Raw genomic sequence first — 21,018 nt, 5'->3', positions numbered from 1 at the left:
CCATAACCCTCTAATCTGTACCTTAGAAATAACACCAGCAAATACAACACCTAGATCATGGACTTTTGAGAAATCCCTTCTTCTAGATGATAAATATTGTGCTCACATGAGAGAGTGGATCCCTAACTTTTTAAAGGATAACATCTGGAGTGTATCAATTGAAGTTATGTGGAATGCCCTAAAAGTGGAGGTTCGAGGAGAGACGATGCAATATTCACTGAAGGTTAATAAACTGGCTAGAAAATCCATGAGGGGACTGCAGGAAAATCTTAGGCTGACTGAAGAAGAACTGATAAGGCTGACTAGAGGGAACAAAGGGGTAGAAGAAATAACTAAAACACAAAGCCAGGAGGCAATCGCGAAGGCCTCAATCACAAATACTTTTACGGACAAAGCCCTAAAAAAAGCCACAGCACAGAAAGAAATGATGTATGAGGTAAATGAGCAAGTTGGCCATCAGCTGGCTGTACATATGAGGCAACAGGCTTCATAAAATTTGATACGTGAAATACATGACCCAGTGGAAGGCCGAATATCCGACCCAGAACTTATTAGAGAGGACTTTTGGCGATTTTATAGTGTTTTGTATACGGAGGAGGAGAGGGGTGACCAAGAAAATATTGAAAGAAACTTAGATAGAGTAGGCTTCGATAGGTTTGTTGAGGAAGATCAGTCTACTCTAGAAGAGATTCCTAACATAGAAAAAATCTTAACTACAATCAAAAGCTTGCCGAAAGGGAAAGCAACCGGGTTGGATCATTTTCCTTCGGAATTCTATCTAGCGTTTCTAGATCAGATTAAAGGTATTTTACTTGATTTAATTACACACATTTTTAAAGGGGGGTCAGCCTCCAAATTCCTGGTCTAGGGCAAAGAAAGTCATTGTTCCTAAAAAAAATAAACCTCCAGAACAGCTCGAATCATACCGCCCTATCACTCTTATTAATGTGGATTCTAAAATATATTCGAAAGTTATGGTTATTCGAATCGCCCCTATTATCCATAAAGTAATTGCTAAATGTCAGCACGGTTTAGTACCAGGGAGTTCGACTATTAATCACATCCAGAGAGTGATCACCCTATTTGATAGTACAAAGTTGCAGGAGACCCTATGGCATTGGTTCTTCTTGATGCCGAGAAGGTCTTTGATAGGTTCTCCTGGCAATTTTTTTGTGGGCCGCAATGTCTAGGGTTGGAATTAAAAAAGGCTTCATTCAGGAAGTGCAAAAAGTGTATGTCAACCCCAGGGCCATGGTAATGGTGAATGGTAGCCTCACTAAAGAGCTGATAATATCTTGAGGGACACGTCAAGGGTACCAACAGAGAAATAGCACCTAGTTTGTCTCAGGAATATCCGACCAAGACCTTGGCATACACCGATGACATAGCTATCGTCATAGCCGACCCTAACACAGCTATGACTGTTATTGAAAGTGAGGATAACAAATTTGAGCTAGTATCCGGATACGCCCTCTATCAAGGAAAAACACAGATCGTGTTGAACATTAAAAGCAAGATGTGCGACCCCGAGTGGTAGAAAAGGCTACATATTTAGGTATCTGCATTTAATCTTATCTCGAGAATATGGTGGACCTAAACATTAAACCAATGGTGGGCTCAATCTCCGGCGCCTAGATAATCTACATCTATCTAATTGGTTGGGTTAATGCCTTGAAAATGGTCTTTTTCCCTGAAATCTATATCGATTTAGAGCAATATGTTTAGAATTCTCAGATCAATGGTTTAAATCCATAGAGCACCTGTTCTCAAGTTTTTTTTGGGCATACTTTCAACCGGGACGAGCTTATAAACCTCTTACCCTTCCAAAGGAGAGTGGAGGATTTGCTCGCCCAAACTAAAAGCAAACTACTGGGCATCTGTGTTCCTATATAGTAGTGAGCTATTGAAGAATACCTGGATAGAGGAGACGCCCAGGGACAGCTCGCCATCTATCTTTCAACTAATTCTGGGAAGTAAAAGATCTCTGGCGACATTTGCATGATAGCTACCATAAAAATTACATTTAAAACACTGTATAGTGGGTTTAAGGTATGGAAGGCTGTTAGAAGAAAGCTGGGTATAGGGCAAATATCATTTTATACTCCTCTAAGTGATAAACCAACTCTGACGGAAATTTGTAAAGATAGCTGCATAAGCAAATGGAACGAGGCCGAAATAACTCAGATAGGTTGCCTCTTCTCCCCTGCAGGGGTACAATCATTTAAAGAACTGAAAAAAAATGTCAACTGGACTGGCAGGACTTTTTCAAATATCTTCAAATCAGAGACGTTTTATTACTAAGGGTGGGGGGAAGGGTTCTGCCTGAAAAAATAACCATAGTGGAAACATTAATTCACGCAAAAAAAGACTATTGGGGGAATATGTTCCCTTATGAATGTGCTGTTTCCGGATGATTTGGAGAAAACGTCACAGAAATGGCAGGGGAAAATTGGTACGACTATGGATGAATTTAACTATGCCTGCTCAATGTCTAATACAATTCTCATGTCCACAAAACTTCAAGCACAGTTTTACAAAAAGTGTTTTTTGCTATACTTTATGCCAGACAAAATGGCCAAATGGGGGTGTGGTAAGGGGACATGTTGCCCAAGATGTATGTTATTCAATGCAGATTGTGTACACATCTTCTCTACATGTGATGGACTAACTTCTTTAAAACAAAACATTGAGAAAAATTACGGTCCGCAGTATTGCAAAGTGATATTGCTCTGTCTAGTGATGTTATCTTACTAGGGGCCACAGATCCTAGCAACCCCAGAACTGGCCATGAACTCATTTTTATCACTATGGCCTGGCTGGATCCTATTGCACTGTCCTTCCAACAGTGGCTAGCTAGGATACTAGCAATCTCTAACTTGGAAGCTGCTATTTATAAACTGAAAGGCAGGAAACGGCGTAAAAGGAGGTTGAGAATTTGGACTCCTCTAGTGGAATGGTGTCAATCTTAAAGTTATATTTAGTGGGATATTACGAAGAATACTCAATTGATTGATGCAAAAGAACTTACTGCTGGTGATAATGTAATGTGAATATCAAATTATTTGCACACTTGTCTGACCTGGGAGGGTGGGGGTTCGGGCTGGGGTGGGTGCTAAATTGTTGGAAAAAAATCAAATAAAGATATATTTTTTTAAAAAGATGAAAATATTGATGTTTGATATCAAATACCTTGTCCTAATAAATCGGCAATGATGCCAGTGTAGGATTTAATATGACATCCACCCAGAGGGTATCTTAGAGGTAATGACTGAAATCTACCGGTCGTTTAGTGTGCTGGCTGACTGGATTCTTCCAGCCTGTCACCAGAGATGAATTTCTGACCCCCTGCTCGGGAGAACCAAAGCTTTCAGAGGTCAGGAACAATTTCTTCTCTGGTGGTAGGTTATCACACCTCCTTCAGCAGGATGGCTACTGAATTAGCATACACAGGCCATAGGCTTCAAAGCCTCAACCGCCTTTGATGTGGACCCGGCTTCCTCCAGACCTGGAGAAGACCATCTCCTGCTCTGGGGCCCATTTGGCACTAGAGCAAGCGGCAAAATTGGCTAGCCAGTAGGCATGTCGCACCATCAGGTCAGGCATACCCCTAAGGTAGACCACCTTAAGTGAACACTCAAAGAAGAGTTTCACCAACTTGTTTTTGGTGTAACTAGAAGACTTATGCTCAATCTCCACTGGAAGAGGCCATATTGGGGGTGTTGTTACACCAAAGGAAAATATCCCATTGACTATTACCTTACATCAGCCAGAAGGCTGGTTCAATTTCAATGACCGGAGCATCTGATTATTTCTAATCAGACTCCTCATGCTCTCTGAAGATGTCTGGAGTGTCTTCAGCTTCTCTTCCCTGCGACATGGAGACCGAGTGGACGAGCATTTCAGTGCCGGAGAGCTTTTTTTTACTACGGAACGCAAGACACGCCAAACAGGAGTCTTCTCTGTGGTCAGGAGACAAACAGAGATTGCAAACTTTGTGAAAGAAGGAAGTTGGGTACTTGGCGTGTCAGGTAGGACAGTATTGGAAATCAATCCTTTTCAACACAAATATATACTCGACCCAGATGGTGGAGGTTAAGGGGTATGCATCAAACATGCAGCTGAAGAGAAGCACGATGATTGAAAACCTGTGAAAGCAGTATTGTTGTATAGAACCGACAATGGGATGGATCCGAGGGCCCGTCAGGAACACAGCAAGGTATCGAACTGGAGCTCACGATGACAAGCTTGAACCTGATAGTGGAGAAAAAACAATCTAACAATGGAGGCTATGCCCACGCACAATACCACTAACAGGTGGAGATATTAGACCTCGTGGCTCGAAAAGACTTCCTTGGAAGAAAAACAATTTATATGCTTCTGAGCTCAACACTAGATGTCAGAAGTATGCACAGCATGTGTATCTACAGCTACACATTCTACAAACAGTGGAGTTCTATAACATAATTAGCTTGTGCACCCTTCTGAAGACACCATGGAGTTTTGGGGGTCTTCGTGAGTTGCATTTGTTTAAACATTTGCTGGAATATTTTGGATTTATAATAAAGAGAATAAATGCCACATAGCCATTCATGGTGCACTAAATGCTTTCCTTTCTCTTGACATCTTGTCATTTGTAGATAGTTGTATGATACAATACCAACCACAAAAATATAGTGGTATACAAATATTGTAAGAAATCAATAAAATAAAGGCAGAACCCTGCGGCCCGCCTTGTGACCAATGCCCCCCTAGAATTCCATCCTTGCCCCTCCTCAAGGCCCTCCACTGGCTTCCCATCCGGAAACGGGTGGAATTCAAGATTTGCTGTGTGGTGCACAAGAGTCTCCACAACCTCGGTCCACACTATCTGGCCGAGAAATTTGTATACCACCGCCCTTCCCGCAATCTTAGGTCCAGCAATCAGCTATTACTTCAGGTTCCTAGACATAACAAGACTAGACAGGGAGGTCGCGCCCTTTCCATTATGGGCCCGCGTCTGTGGAACAGTCTTCCCCTTTCCCTCAGAGAGTGCCCGAGTCATCCAGCTTTCAGGAAATGCCTAAAGACCACTCTATTCTAGTTGGAGCGCTGCCCGACCTGTTTCTTCACAGCACCGCGCGGAGATACACCTTCGGGTGTGATGCCGGCGCGTTACAAGCCCATAAATAAATAAATAAATAAATAAACCCAGTGCTTGTTTTTCTAAGAAATACTCTACAATAATCAAAATTAGTGTCTGAGCGCTACTTTGGCGGGTGCTGCACCAACCACCTTGTATCTCTGTCCCCACAGTCTACAACATTTCTGGGCATGAATATAGCACAGATGCCGTTACATCACTCCCAGTGGTTATGTGAGGAGTCTCCTTAACACTTGGATACATCCCACCCTGCACGAAGCAGTCATAGTCAGCAGATGCAGCCCCCATGTTCCATTCACAAATATGGAAGATGGAGCCCTGCATGGGCCAATTAGCAACATGCATTCACAGCTCATAGTGGGTCTCAATAGTCATATTGTGGTGTTGCCATTCCCAACTGGAATCTCCTGCATTCTGGTTCCTCCTGACACCTGGACTTTCTTTGGCCACTCTCCAGCAGTCTGCTTCTTTTCATTGTCCCACAGCCACAGAGGAAGTTCTAGACAATGTTCTTTCCCGGACAGTATCTCCTCCTCTATGTGCACCAGAACAGGTACACAGCTTCTGGTGAGATCCAGCCTGCAGTTGATATTCCCTCACCACAGACACTCTCTGTGGAGCACTCTCTTCGGTGGTTATTGAGGACTTGGAGCTGGAACCAAGTGGGGCAGTTGAGACACTATTTTTGTACACACTGTTTGATGTATTTGAGCCTCTACCTCTTCCTTTGTTATTGTTGCCTCTGTTACCACCTCTGTAGTAACCCTTACAGGCAGAGGGTTAATTGTTGCCTTTGTATGTGCTGGCACTAGTGTCTGAGGATGTATTTTTAGATCCTCCGCGGTAGAAGGAGAGCCAACAGGAACCACATCCTGGTGTTAATTGAAGGGCTCCCATGGATTTGGCTACTTTGATGTCCTTTTTCATTTTCTCCAATGAGGAATCTACCACAGGGCTAAAGAGGTGTTCTTTATCGAAGGGTGTGCTCAGGATAGAAGTCTGAACCTCTGGTTTGAATCCTGAAATACATAGCCAGGAAGGCCTTCTTAAAAAAACACTGGGGTTCACAGCTCTAGAAGCAGTGTCTGCAGCATCTAGTTTGCACCTGATTGAATTACTTGAAATGAGCTGTCCCTCCATCACTAGGTCTTGCACTTTTGACTTATGCTCATCAGGAAGAAATTGGAGCAGCTGCTTCATCTCGTCCCAATGTGCCCTGTTGTACCTAGCTAGCAGCACTTGTGTAATGGAGATGCACCAGAAGTTTGCAGCCAGATAGGCTACCCTTTTCTCCAAAACTTCAAGAATCTTAGATTCTTTATTTGGGGGTGGAGCATCTCCTGTTGTTTGAGAAAAGACCCTTTTGCGTGAGTTGGACACCACTAAGGAGTCAAATGGTGATTGTACCTTTATGTACGCTGGATCAGATGGTGCTGGTTTATACTTCTTATCTACCCTAGGGGTAAGGATAAGGGGCCTGACCGGGTCACTAAAGATATTGTCCACATGCATGATCATACCCTTGAGCATGGGAAGTGTGTGTGAGGATTTTTGTGTGCTGCTAAGCGTTTCGAAAAGGAAATCCTCTTCCAGGGAATCTTTATGCAGATGAACCCCATGGTAGTTAGCAGCTCTACCCAGCAGCTCTATGTAACCTACACTGTCACCCGGTGAAGAGGACTTTGTATGATAGAGATCGGGATCATTCTTTGTGGGGGAATTGGTATTATAATCTGCCCAAGGGTCTAGAAGTATTGGTTTATTGTCCTGAGCCCCATCCCCATTCCCATCCCCGTTATCCTGATCTTCAGGTGTATGGGGTGGTGAGTGCTCAGTTTAAATCCTTACAGGTTGAGGCTGAGGAGAAGTAAGAGATGGAAGGGGAGGAGAAGAAGGATTAGCACAATTTCTTTTTTTTTTCCAAAGGAATGTGGTAGACCTCTTCTGTCTCAGGTTTTCTTTTGTCACTTTTGTGGTGATATGTCCATTAGTTGGGTGGATATATAACTTCCTTTGTTTCGGATCCAGTTTGGCAGGCGGAGCATCAAAATGCTGTTCTTTAGATGGAATCGGCACGTACATTTGTTTTGCTGCCAAAAGTTTCAGTGCGGGTGTTTCGGGTGCCAGAGTTTAGGATTCTAAGGATTTCGTATCTGAAAGCATTTTCGGTGTCAGAGGGGGTGGGCCGGAGCCTGTCAACGACTTTGAGCCCGAAGGTTTCGGCTCTGAGCCAGTTTTTGAATGGCTCTGCTCGGAGCCGGAAGGCTTTGGCTCTGTTTCGATGACGAGCCAGAGGGCGAGGCGTCGGAATCATGTTCTCTGTGCCGACCATGGCCAGAGGCAGGGGTTGTACCGGAGCCTTCTTCTTGGGTTGAGGTGGACTTTGGGGCTTAGGAGGATCTGTACTCATCGCCGGGAAACCCACTGGGGGTAGCTGTTGCGTGTTATAAGTTTAAATAATAAATAAATAAAATAAATGATACACTGCCCTTGTGGGATTTCATCATCCCATTCGGAGCCGTAGTCGGAGATGGAGATGGGATCTGGTTATTCCTTGTCTCCCATGGCGCACCCGGTTTCTTGTTCCTAATCTTCTCCATAGTGGTCCGGAATGGAACTTGCCAGTTGGCTCCGCATGTCACGACGTCGAGCCCAACGGCCGCGAAGCATCTTTTTAACCGGAAAGCCTTGCACACATCGCAGTCCTGTTCTCTGTGCTCTGGAGACAAGCACAGGTTGCTTGGTGTGAGTGGGTGCTTGGAAACTTCGCGTGGCACGGAGGGAAGAATTTTAATGGAGTCCGTTCGATCAACTACGAGGATGATCAACGCGGGTAGGCCGGAAGGCCTTCCACGAGCAACCCGATCGAAAGAGGGGTTTTTAAATAATTACGATAGATAGATAGATAGATAGATAGATAGATAGATAGATAGATAGATAGATAGATAGATAGATAGATAGATAGATTCCTTCGTCCAAAGCCTTCTGTGGGCAATACAGTCCACTTTTGAGGTGTAGTGCCAGTAGCGGCTCCTAATGAGCGCATGTGGTGATGCGGGGAATGTGGTTTAGGACTGCTTGGGAATATTTTTTTAAAAAAGGAACTTACCTGGGTGCCACCGTCTCTCATCCACCATCTTCTTGCAGAAACAGGATCCACACAGATTCCCAGAAGCCCATCCATCCACAACGCTGACTTACAGCAGTGTTGTGATTGATCTGAGCACCGTGGTTCGACGCTCACTCAGGTGCTTGGAGTCTGGGCATGTTTCCCACCAGGATGTGTAATTCAGCCTGGTGGGGAAGATACAAAGTGCGCAGGATTGTTTGGCTTGCCCAAGGGGGCCAGCCAAGCACTCATGTGCTCTTAGAGAGTGTGCTTAGCACGCCTTTTTCTGCCCCCTGCATGTGCCAGCCCAGCTCCACCTGCCCCTCCCCTCACCCAAGCAGGAAGGAAAATGAAAACGTTAATTACCTTAGTCATTTTCATTTTTGTTTTCCTTTTTACACTCCTCACAATTTAGCGGAGGAACTGCCGCTGGGTGGTGCAAACCTCATGCGGCAGGACCAAACCACTTTGAATATCTCCAACCTCCATCACCACCGTGACAAGAACTGAGTCCCACTTCTGAGTACAATGACTGGTATTTATTGTTTTAACCCCTTCGATGCGCATGACGAGCTCAGCTCGTCATGAGGCACAGTGGAGCTGTGCTGATGACGAGCTGAGCTCGTCATGAACAATGGGCTCTACAACAATTCAGCACCGGAGGAAAATATCTCTAGCAGCCAAGGTGTTAACATCCAGCAATGATTCCCTACACATTTCGGTTCTCCTTGGATGTTGATCAAACACTTGTTTAAACATAGGCCCCTGAGTAGGCCAGATCCTGGGGGCCTATTTATATTTTAACTAAGGGGAGAGTGGCACAAGAGTCCCCCCTTCATGGCCCTCGGGGCAGGCCGATTGATAACATAATGATAAAATAAACGGAGGAGAGCAGTGTGGGCCTCCTATGGAGACTCTTCCGAGCCCAGGTGATCACCACTTCCCAGGGAATTTATTAATAAATTGTTGGGGAGCTAGATGGCCCCCCTCCTCGAGCTCCGGGGACTACAAACTCCTTGGGGCTTTAATTATAAATTGGAGGTGGACCGCACATACCCTCCCTCTATTGCCCTGTAGGGCCCCGAAGACCACCCCCTGGGGCCAGAAATGTAAGATGAAAAGGGGAGGGGCCATGTGGACAACCTCCTGAGCTATTCTCAGTCCCCAGCACCACCACCTCTTGGAGATATTACTGCTACTCCCTAGGGCTGGCTCCCTATGAGTTGTGCTCCCCCTGGATATAGCTGTTTGCTCTTGCTTGGTTTGAGCTTTGACAGCTCCCACCAAATGAGTATGTCCACTCCCAGCGGGTGGGAGCAGGAAAACTGGGAGCAGGCTTTTCATCTGTTTTCCTGCCCGCCTCAAAGCAGATGAAAGAATTGCTCCCACAAGCAGGAGCATCATATATCGCTGCTCCCTACAGGTGGGAGCAATGTCTGCCCCCGCTACAGGCGGGGAGCCATGGGCGTCCGCAGACTTTTTTCCAGGGAGGGCAAAATGTTAACGTCATCACCATCCTCCGACATGATGGGTGCTAGGTGGGGCACAAGAAACACTGGGGCGCAGAACTGGGATAGACTCAATTAAATGACAGGAATCCAGGACATGTGACTGACCCTGCCACAGGCCAATAAACACCGCCTGTAGAGAAACTGCTAAACTTTCTGACAAGCTGCTTTATCTCTGACTGCTAGGTGTGCAGACTTCCGGGTCCTCGATCCAACACCAATCAAGGCTGTCTTCAGCACCGAATACTTTAAAATCACCCTATGATTAAAGCACCAGATTAAATATACTGTATGCACAGTGTATGTTAGGGATTATTTGTAGCGCACATATTTACCAATATTGTCTTCTTGGCGCTAGAATTCATGATAAATGTTATCCAAAGTTAAAGCACAACGTCAAAGTCAGTAATAAATAATACAGCACTCACACACGCTTGTGATTTGCCAGGGGGTGCTCCCCTTACTAGAATTCCCCGGGCATTGCAAAATTTGACACATATTCAATTAATTTATACAAAATAAAATGTATAGGTCCAAATGTTAGCTATATTTTTAAAAGAAACCTAGAGTCCCTCTACGTGTAGTCAATGTCAAACTGACAACGTGCACATGTTTAGGGATACAATAATGGCCATCTCCCTTATGCGGAAGCCCTGCACCGTAAATGTGTGGCACATGAGGCTCCCGCAGCCACGGCAAAACACACGTTCCAGGGATGCTGAGTCTTACACAGTGGTCGTAGTGGGGGAAAAAAGTAGGAGAACAGTGGGCGGAGAATCAGAGGGCGGGAATAACCCAAGGATTAGATCTGTGGGTGGAGCCAGAGGTGTGGCCAGAATGTGCAGACATCCCAATTTTTAGTATTTGTTTGGCATTTACTGCCCAGTTTAATCAACCAATGGATACACATGATTATTTAAGGTTATAATGAGTTATTGACATTAAAATATATTCACAAAGTGAAATATGCTTCTAATCACAGAATGTACCAAATACGATAAAATGTGGAAACACAAGCCATTTGTCTCCGAGCCATGGAGTTTTTGTCATCAGCACTTCTCCCTTTTTCCACAACAGCAATTCAAACATGAATGGCAAAATATCCTAGTTTACAAATGTTTTCTCTAAAATTATGCCTCTGCCATAGTTGCCTCACAATGCAAGATCTGCTGCATGATCTGACCATTTAAACTAATAAATTGTTTGTAGCTCAGACATATGATGCCCTACCCCCTACCTGCCCCAACTGTAACCTTCACCTTAAGCCCAAAATAACACCTGAATTGCTATATGACTACCGCATGTACCTGTTGAACTGCCGCTCCCTCCCAAAACATAGGGTTGAAATCTCTCTCCTAATAGAGGTACTTTCACCCGACATACTATTTTTGACAGAAACCTGGCTAACTCCTGACGCTGAGCCAGCGATTCTGGAAGCCCTCCCTTCAGGCTTTCAAATCTCTCACCAAGACCGGCCTAAAGGGAGAGGAGGAGGTCTAGCGATAATTTATAAAGATAAATTTCGCTGCCGTGTAGCAGCCGAATCCATCCCGAACTGTGAGAATATCACTTTTCATGTTGAACTCTCACCTAACAAATGCCTTTCCGGCACGCTTATTTACCGTCCTCCCGGCCCCCCGAATCAGTTCCACGTCTGCCTACCCTCAAACATAGCCGAACGCCTCAATCCCTTATCTAACTTTACCGTTTTAGGTGATTTCAATTTCCATTTCGATTCGGATTTAGACCACATAGCCCCTACTCTAACAGAAGACCTGGCAGCTCTACAATTGACCCAAAAAGTTACCTCCCCCACCCATGTTAAGGGTCATCTGCTGGACCCGGTTTTTAGCAACTGCATCGGCCTCACAACAGGATCACCCATCCACTTGCCTTGGACCGATCATTTTTTGATCCCTATCAGCTGGTCTGCACCGAAACCCTCTAAATTGACACCGACCACGAGACTCACAAGAGCTTGGTCTCACCTCACAATTGACAAATGGACTAATTTACTTGCTGAGAATCCCCCCTAATTAAAGATAACCCTAACCTTGCCAATCTGGCTTATTCTAATTGGATCACTCAATCTCTAGACGCAGCTCTCCCCAAAAAAAAAATCACACTAAAACTACTTCAAAAAACTGCCCCATGGTATACTGAAGATCTCAGAGCCAAGAAACGCCGCTGTAGGCAGGCTGAAAGAAGCTGGCGAGCTGATTATTCCTTAGAAAAAAAAAATCTCTATCATGAAGCCATCGGGGAATACAAAATGTTGATAAAATCGACCCAAGCAGCTTACTTTTCGGAGAAAATCTCTCTTGCTAAATCCAAACCTAAGGAAATTTTCAAGATCATAAAAAAACTGACCAAACAGTCCCCCTGTGATCAGGCAGACAAGTCTAATACCCATTGTAACGATGTCGCTGAATTCTTTCATCAAAAAATAAATACCATTTACTCCGCTTTCCCACCGAACAACCTCACCCCCTCGGCTCCTACCTGTCCCCCCATGACTCCCATTCCTCACTCACCTGCATTAACACACTTCCCCCCACTAGAGCTGGCTACTCTTGAGCCCCTAGCACGGAGTGTAAAATCTGGTTCCCCCAACGACCCAGCACCTCCAGACATAATAATGGCAGCATCTCAAACTACCCTGCCTATAATTAAGGACATCCTAAACGCCTCCATTTCATCTAGTGTGGTCCCGACTGCCTGGAAGCAGGCTATGGTCAGAGCCTTAGTGAAGAAGCCCAACCTCGATCCTAATGATCTGAGTAATTACCGCCCCATTTCCCTGCTCCCATGGATCAGCAAGATTCTGGAAAAGTACATTAATAAATAATTAATCACTTTTCTGGAAGATCACCAACTACTGGACCCGACCCAGACGGGCTTCAGACCCAAGCATGGGACCGAGACCGCACTCCTCATGGTCACGGAGGAAGCGAGAAAGATCTTGGATCAAGGAGGATCAGTGGCAGTGATCCTCTTTGACCTCAGTGCGGCCTTTGACACGGTTAGCCACAACACTCTGCTATATCGCATGTCCCAGGCCGGGATTGAAGACAAAGCCTTGTCTTGGTTTAAATCTTTTCTCCAAGACAGATCCTTCTGTGTGTTTGAAGACGACTCTGTCTCTGCCAGCAGACCTTTGAAATGTGGAGTCCCTCAGGGATCGTCTCTAAGCCCTGCACTTTTTAACCTGTACATGAGGCCACTGGCTGACGTCGTCCGTCCGTATGGGATTAAGATCATTTCCTACGCGGACGATACGCAGCTAGTGGTCTCCATGACTCAGGAAGCCACTCCATCGACCCCAGGCGGGCTTAGAGAGTGCCTTGAGGAAGTGAAGACCTGGATGTCCCTTTCCTCGTTAAAACTGAATGGGGACAAAACGGAGCTGATGCTCCTGGGCTCCCCAGATCCCAGCATTCCCTCCTCTTTGTGGCCACCCAGCCTGGGCCACCCAGCCTGGGCCCCCCACCCACTCCCAAAAACAGCATTAAAAGCCTTGGAGTGTGGCTGGACAGATCCCTGTCCTTTAATACACAGTCCACAAAACTTTCGGCCACCTGCTTTGGCATCATGAAAATGCTGAAAAGAATCCTCCCCCTCCTTCCCTGGGATGCCAAACAAACCGCCATACAAGGCTTAATTCAATCGCGACTCGATTTTAACAACATACTTTATTTTGGTGCCCCCGAATCCACCCTCAGAAGACTCCAGATAGTTCAAAACTGCGCAGCACGCATTCTATTAGACCTCCCCCGCAGACAGTCAGTGAGAGCAGGCCTGACTACTCTCCACTGGCTACCGGTGCGACAGAGGGTCCTGTTTAAAGCCATGTGCACTGCGCACCAGGCCTTCTGGAACACTGGTCCTAAAATTACCCAAGACCTAATTACCCATTATGTGCCTAACAGAAGCCTTCGCTCCAGTCAAACATTTCTTGCAAAAACCCCCAAAATAAAAAGATCCAGATCCGGAGGCAGGACTTTTTCCTACAACGGGGCTAGAGCCTGGAACGCCCTCCCACTGCACCTTAGAGCGAATTCTAACCTCTCAACCTTCCGCAGACAACTAAAGACCCATTTATTTCATTCAGTTTAGCTAATCTCATCCCTATTTCTCTTTCTAGGCCTGCTGTAGGTACTCGGTTCTCCTAGCGCTTGGACGCCTCCGGGCAGCAATTCGCGCTATACAAATGTACATCCTATCCTATCCTATCCTAATAAAAAATGTGACTTGTGTTGCTGCAGAGTGGATGGCCTATTGCAAAGGTTGACTGATCACCTTTCTCACTGCTGCATTTGTATGTCACACTGGTACTAATAAGGCAAAATCTTTCCAGAGATTGTTAGCATGTGTACACACATCAAAATAATAAAATATCTGAAAATATACTTCATTACGCTGCAGCCATATTTTTAATGCATAATTTAGTCAACACTACGGCATCATTTTGTCATCCTTTGCTGCATATTTAATTCCAGTTGCCCCATAGGAGCCAGCTCATGTTAAAAGTGATTGTAAATGAAGCAGAGAGACTGTGAAGTTTGTGAACTTAGTTTGGTGTGCATGCAAATCCTGCATTGTCAATCGCTGGTGAGTTGCAGCTACTACTGCTGAAACAAGGCCAATGGAGGTACCTATGGGTGAGACAGACTGGCCTCACGGGCAGGGCCAGCCCTAGCACTGGTGGTGTCCTGTGCATTCATGTTTGTTAGTGCCCCCCAATGACCACCTCTGCCATGGATTCCCTCACTACTACCCTTTAACTGTGCCCCCCCACCTAGTCTCAATAACCACTCTCTCTCAGATTCATTTAATTTGATTTACAGCACCACTCATACCATTGTAGGGTGTCAGAGCACTTTACATCACACACATTACACAGAGACAATCAATATGTGTGTAAATCACTGTATAGAAAATGTTACATAAGACTAAGGACTACAAGGTGTAGGAGTCACATGACAACCATACTAGTAGCTCGTATAGTTTTATAGTGATTGGTCTGGAGAAACACAATACCCCGAATTTAAAACATAATACCATGGTTGGGGGTTCTCCTTAATAATCAGAATTGATTTCTGTCCAATAGAACACTTTTTGGGATGGTAGGATAATCAAAGCCTGGAGGGGGGTGACATAACGCTCTCTTTTATACCTTGCAGTTTGTATGCAGCTCTTAGATGACAGTTAATAGCTCACTGTTCTAAGTTAGGATTTTAACTTATAAACTGCAAGTAACAAAAGGAACCCTCTGACAAAAGCAGTACCCACTGACCTATTTACATTATGTGCACTTTGTAATCTGCATGGCACATGTTCTTTGCAGCCGGTACATTAACCCTCTGAGCTACCTTCCCATGAGTCAAAACTTCCACTAGACAAAATTCTGATCTCTCTCTAGGAAGAACATTAATCACCAGAGTCATCATGACATTTTTATTGTTGCCGAAAATTGCTGGAGGCCAGGAAGGAGGCAGCAAGCATTTTTAAAACCATAATATACTTGCAAACATGATGCCACCACCTAAAGTCAGCACCCGGTGCGGTCACACTGGTTGCACCGCCCTAGAGCTAGCCCTTCTCAAGGGTTCTGTGACATCAGTGACAGAGTCACTATTGTTCTAGGGTGTGCTGCTTCAAAGTTCTGCTCCAAAGACTGGAGGTGAACTTCAGTATGGATAGTGGAGTACAAGCCTTGAAGGTTAACCTACACTTGTCATGCTAGGGTCCACCTGCTGGTGCGAAGACACCAGGGCTTCTAAGGTGTTGCGAAGCCTTCTAAGGTCTAGCATGTGATTGTGCTCTCGCAGGAGAGTGGACTGGTTATTAGGGCTGCACCTGGTACCCAGTTCCAAATTCAGCAGCTCTGACCATAGTGCCACATCCTCTCCCCCACTGAACACTGTACTGCCTCACTGAGAAAAACTCCCACTGTCTTTAACTACAACACAATTGTTGCCCGCTATAAACACCTGGATGCGGCTCAATTTAAATTACGCACTAGACAAGAACAATATGCGGCCTACAAAAAAAAAGTAACAACATCCTGGAAAAAACAAACACTTATAGGGAATGGAACATTTAGCCAACCATGGGAAATGTAAGCAGGAACAACATGGTTACCTTAATGCTTTTACACTCACTATTCAGAAATCAGTGAGTGCTTTTGCCTGAAAAGTTAAGGACATGACTACAGGGCCCTGAATGGACCCATTTCAATGGGCATTGCTTTTATCTTTACAAAACATAAGCAGTATGGTAAAAAGACCACATCCCTGGACGCAAAGCCGCAGCACACATTTTTGTTTTCCAATCCACACATTGCAGTACCTCCAGTATTGGTGCACTTGTTCCAAGTCCAGGGAAAACAAAGACAACAAAACAAAAATAGCACCTCACTGGCAAACTCTGTAAAAGTGGCGCTAATGTGTTTCGGTGTGAATAAAATCAGTTTGGGCAGTTTGCTACCACTCTGTCTTACTTTATTTAGTTATTTATCTATTTTTCCTTTTTTTTGCCTTTTATTCCCAATGTTGCACTTTGGAATTAAAATGTCAGAAAAATACGACATTTCCAGCAAAAGCGTCTTTCTTTTTTGGATCCATTTCACAGGGAAGCAAATAAAAGAAAGGAGAGGAAAGAGAGTGAGAACCCCGTCTTGAAGTCACGGTTTTCATGGTCGTCCGCAGGAGGGGCAAGGAGGGGTGCTCCAAGGGGGGACAAGCGCCCCTCCTTGCCCCCCCTGTGGACGCCTATGCGGGGAGCCAGCAGGGACTGAGGTGACATTGAGGCTACCCAGTGGACTCCATTGTTGGGATGGAGTCCCTGCGGCTGGTATTGGCCTGGGGAGGGGGCCTCATGGCCCCTCTTCCTAATGAATTAATTTATTATTTTAATATCTACGAATATTCTAATGTGTAAAATCTCCTGGATGTTTCATATGTTTGGCCCCACTCCATCCACCATAGTCATATGCCAATGTCTTCCTGTCTTTTACCAGGATGATGCACAGCTTAACAAAAGGGCCCACAGTGCGTTTCCCACCGATTCTGATGACAGGTTCTTCATGCAGAGAAATATGAGGACATCCCCACCAAACAGAGAGGCACTTACTTCATATAGTTAAGAGAAAGTATCCTTGTTTGCTGGAGGTTTACCTCTTTGTAGTCTTGCTGTCTACTCTATAGGATGATTCATGTTATCACAGATTTTTTGGTAAAGAAGCGCAAGCAGCAATCACCTTGCCGTAGTGCACGCAAGGTCACTAGAGACATTTCTTCATGGTCCATTACATACATATAGTTTATAATACACACTGGACATTTATCCAATGAGGTAGCACTTAGTAATGAAACAGTAGAAAGTACTCCAGTTGGGTAGAACTTATGTGCAATACTGGGGACTCTTGTTGGGCAGGTGAGGTTCCGTTATGGCCCAGTCACTTACCCAGCTACTGACACACTTACACAGACTTACACAGACACTCACACACCCAGTCACACACCCATATAACCACTCACACATATACGCACAGACTGATACAGCCACTCACACAACCACGCACACACCAGGAAAACTACTCACATATCCATACAGTAAATCACAAAACCAGTTACACACCCACACAGATATTTGTGCATCGATTCACGGACCCATACAGCTACTCACACACCGTCACTGACCCATACAGCTACTCACACACTCAGTCACTGACCCCTACAGCTACTTACACAACTACACAACTACACACACACCCATACAGCCACTCACACACCCAATCATAGACCAATATAGCCACGCCAACACCCACTCACACACCCATACAGCCATACAAACACCTCTCACTGACCGATACAGCTACTCACATACCTGCAAAAGTACTCACACACCCATACAGAGACTCACACACCCACTCTCAAAGGTTACAGGTCACAATTAGGAACTAAAATGTAAAAAACAATTACAAATTCACTAAAAAGGTACAGGGAAGCGAGAGTGAGGAACTAACCTTTAAAAATGTAGAAATTCACAAAAAACAAAGGGTTTAGGGATGTTATAGTCAGGAAATAGTATAGAGCTGATGACATCATCCACAGAACTACTCACACACCCACTCATACACCATACAACTTCAACTACACCCCCACATACCCACATAATCACTTACATATCCATTCACAAACCCATACAACCACTCACACACCCATTCACTCATCCATACAGCCACTCATATAGCTACTCACTCACCCATAAAGCCACATACACAACCAGTCACTCACCTATACAGCTAATAACATAGCTACCCACTCACCCATTCAGCTACTCGCACACCTATTCACTCACCCACACAACTACTTCCATACCCATCCACACAACCACTCATACACCACTTATTTACTCGTAGAACCACTGACAAAGACAAGCCCTCTCCAACACAGCTATCCAGTCACCCATTTACCCACTCAAATAGGCGATCACTCACCCATACAGTCATTAGCACACCCAGTCACTCATATGTATAGCCACCTAGTCCTTCATAAAGCCATCCACTCACCAATACTGCCACTCATTCACCCAAGAAGCTACTCACACAACACCTCACTCACGCATATACTCACACACCTACTCACTCATCCATACAGCTACTCACACAGCCACTCCCCTAAAAGCTACTCACAGTTTCTCTGACTCACTCATACAGCTCCTCACTCAGCCCCTCACTCACACTATCACTTAAAAATACATTCACACATTCATCAAAGCACTCACATGCCCACTCACTTACATATATAGCCACTTATACAGACACTGACTGTGCAATACACATACACCCACTCAGTTACACACCCACTCATACATCTGCTCAGCCACCCATACAGCCACTATGTCATCCAGCCATGCACACACTATATTACACATACAGCTGCACACACGCCCACTTACCTGTGTCTCCTTGCTACTTTACAAAATTCTAAAAGTTATTTCATGAAGTATATTGAAGTTTACTTTGCTGAATTATGTAATCAGTGATGTGATTTGAGATGTGATCAGTGATGACCAATTTATGAGTGATGTAATATGTGAGGTCATAAGCAGGACATTGTTGGGGCATAACTATAACTGCTGGTTTTGTATGAGTAAAATCTGATCCCAACTATAACATCCCTGTAACCTTTGTTTTTTTTATTGAATATATATATATGTGTGTGTATATATCACACATGCATATATATATGTATGTGTTTAAATATATATATTTATATATAGATATATGTTTATAGATATATACACATATATATATGCATGTGTGTATGAGTATATATATACTACTATTATAAAGAGAGAGCTAAAACCTTTGAGGCGGGTAATCTCAGGAACCACAGCACCAATCACAACACCCAACACAGCATTGGAAAGGGCAGTTGCAGCAGAAGGACATAGGCTATACAGATGCCCACCATATACATTTGAAAGGTTAAAGAACCTTACCAGCAGAGTAGTCCCTTGTGGGCATGGGCGTGGGCGGGGCGCGGCATGACCACAAAAAAAATTGTTCCTTAAACGTGTGCGTTGTGCTGGGGGTGTGTGCTGGGGGCGTGAACAAGGCCAATGGGCACGGCAATTGCAATTGTGCAGCACCAAGGGGTGTGGCCAATGGGCACGACAAACGGCAACAATAGCGCAGCACATCCCAAAAGAAACAAACGTACCTTGAGGGCGTGTGGAAAACAAATCTGTGCGTTCGGCCGGGGGCGTGGCCAAGGCCAATGGGTGCGGCAATTGCGCGGGAGCTAGGGGCGTGGCCAATGGGCGCGGCAATTGCCGGGGCTTAGGCGGGGGCAGACGTGACTGATCGTGCCTGCGGGGACAATAACTGCACAGTATCCTGCGCGCTGTCAGCCAGTCAACTCTCTGCATAAAGGACCGTGCCTGCGGGGACACTAACTGCAGCGTCTCCTGCATAAATGAATTGACACCAGGCGCACAACATCAACCAGGGCTGGAGCCGGGCTCAGGTGGCGGATGACGCGACTAAGCGCGCTTGCTGGGACACTAACCTTTGAACTGACTGCAATTTCCCACATGCGCAGCGTCTCCAGCGCACGCTGTCACCCACTCAACTCTCTGCATCAACGACTTTACACCACAAGCACAACATCAAACAAAACTGGAGCCAGGCCTCAAGCGGGGGATGACGCGATTCAGCTTGCTTGTGGGGACACGAAATTTACAACTGAATGCACTTTCACACTCGCTTACCTACGGAAGTGGAGTACATACACACTAGAGACATCTGCTAATACTTCTTACTCCGAGGTACACACAGTATCTGCACACACATGCCTAACTATTGTGACACTTCATGCTAAAAATGTTGTCTACCGCGAGATTTTAAAATACATTTCCCTTGCCTATTACACACATTGCACACATTCTATATCCTACCCGGACAACGACGGGACGAGCTGCTAGTATATATATATATATATATATATGCATATATACATATATATATGTATGTGAAAAGAGAGCTTTCACTTACCTGTGATATACTTACACTTTCGTTGTTAAGTTATGCGTAGTAAAGGCATATGTTTGGTAATGACTTGAGTGGTAAAGGTAATGGGAAGTAAACACACATGGTAATGGACGTGTGGTAAAGCCATACGCATCAATGGCATGCACGGTTCTGTCATGAATCTACAACTGCATATTATACACAGATCCTATCACACCTTCATAACTATTGACCTAGACTTCCACTAAGAACATCCACTGCAAGCTGTAGAAGTAGATTTCCAACCCTATTTTGTTTTTCAGTACTTCTTCTATTGTAATATTTTGTTCCGGAAAGTTATTTAGGAGTTTTGATGTGCTTTTAACCCCTTCCATGCTGATGACGAACCCCAGTCGTCATGCACTACGGTGCTCGTGTGCTGATGACGGCTGGGGTTCTTCACGGCCCGCCCCTGTTCGTGTTGTTTACAGCACACCAGGGGAATCACGGCCGCATGGAAGGGGTTAATATTTTGCATAAAAGCCTTTGTATTAATATGTAGACAATGGCATCCAAAGCTGTCAAATTATGGATACAGGTGACTTTTTCAGCAACTATACAGGAAGAGTTTGCTGTTTTGTATGGGATTGTACGAAACATATGAACTGCTAGATGTAGTACACCTTCCCTTCTCTGCTTCCAGGATCCCATTCATACTTTAACAAGTAGAGAATTCTCTATG

At 45.0% G+C, this 21,018-nt stretch overlaps 1 protein-coding gene across 1 annotated transcript in view; it reads right to left on the bottom strand.

The window, feature by feature from the left end:
* Positions 1 to 21,018, bottom strand: part of LOC147729342 (embryonic protein UVS.2-like) — a 251,093-nt gene that overhangs the window by 161,121 nt on the left and 68,954 nt on the right. The window lies entirely within an intron of this gene.

The sequence above is a fragment of the Lissotriton vulgaris genome, chromosome 2_2 (genome assembly GCF_964263255.1).
Source record: "Lissotriton vulgaris chromosome 2_2, aLisVul1.2, whole genome shotgun sequence".
Taxonomy (NCBI): domain Eukaryota; kingdom Metazoa; phylum Chordata; class Amphibia; order Caudata; family Salamandridae; genus Lissotriton; species Lissotriton vulgaris.
This window is presented reverse-complemented; position numbering and strand designations above follow the sequence as displayed.